We start from the raw sequence: 751 nt of genomic DNA, 5'->3' as shown, positions 1-751 counted from the left end.
AAAGGACCGTCTGAAACAACGTTAACATGGTACATCCCTCCTTTGGAAGCTCCTTTCCAACTCATATTTGTCAAACCTTGCAGTGAGAGCTTCTAGTGCAGCAACAGAGGAAGATTCAGCAGCTCTCCTCTGGTTTCCTCTCGAATTCCCATATTCAGCCTTATGAGTGGCCAAATGATCGATGATCTTCTACCCCTTAGTCTCTCCCATGTTCTTAGCAAATCGGCCATTGGCTGCAGAATCCAAAATAGCCCTCTGATCGGCATACAGCCCATTATAGAACTGGTTGCAAATACTCCATTTTTTAAACCCATGGTGCGGTATGGTTCGCACCAGTTTCTTAAAACGGACCCATGCTTCATGGAAGTTCTCATCAGGCCCTTGTTTAAAGCTAGTGATCTGAGCTCTAATGGCATTCGTCTTCGAGGCAGAGAAGTACTTTTTTGTAGAATGCCAGGGCTAAGGAATTCCAGTCGGTGATCCCATGGGCGGCTCGGTCCAGATATCTATACCACTCTCTTGCAGCGTCACGAAGAGAGAAAATGAACATGGTCTCCTTGATCTGATCTTGGGTCACAGCGGCCGGCGGGGGTATAGAGCATCAATAATCAATAAAAATCTCCATGTGCTTGGCTGCATCTTCATTTGCAGCTCCCCCGAACTGGTTTCTCTCAACCAGGTTAATATAGGAAGTCTTTGGCTCGAATTTTTTCGCCTCCCCAGGTAGTTCGAATCCTTTGTAGAGATTCGC

General features: G+C 46.5%; 1 non-coding gene across 1 annotated transcript; it reads left to right on the top strand.

The window, feature by feature from the left end:
• The first annotated feature begins 307 nt into the window (after positions 1-307).
• On the top strand, positions 308-414 carry LOC141635720 (small nucleolar RNA R71). Its single transcript, XR_012540385.1, has one exon. It is a non-coding gene; the product is annotated as a small nucleolar RNA R71 (small nucleolar RNA).
• The last annotated feature ends 337 nt before the right edge of the window (positions 415-751 follow it).

The sequence above is a fragment of the Silene latifolia genome, chromosome Y (assembly GCF_048544455.1).
Source record: "Silene latifolia isolate original U9 population chromosome Y, ASM4854445v1, whole genome shotgun sequence".
Classification (NCBI taxonomy): Eukaryota; Viridiplantae; Streptophyta; class Magnoliopsida; order Caryophyllales; family Caryophyllaceae; genus Silene; species Silene latifolia.
Note: the sequence above shows the minus strand (reverse complement) of the source record. Positions and strands in the feature narration are given on the sequence as shown.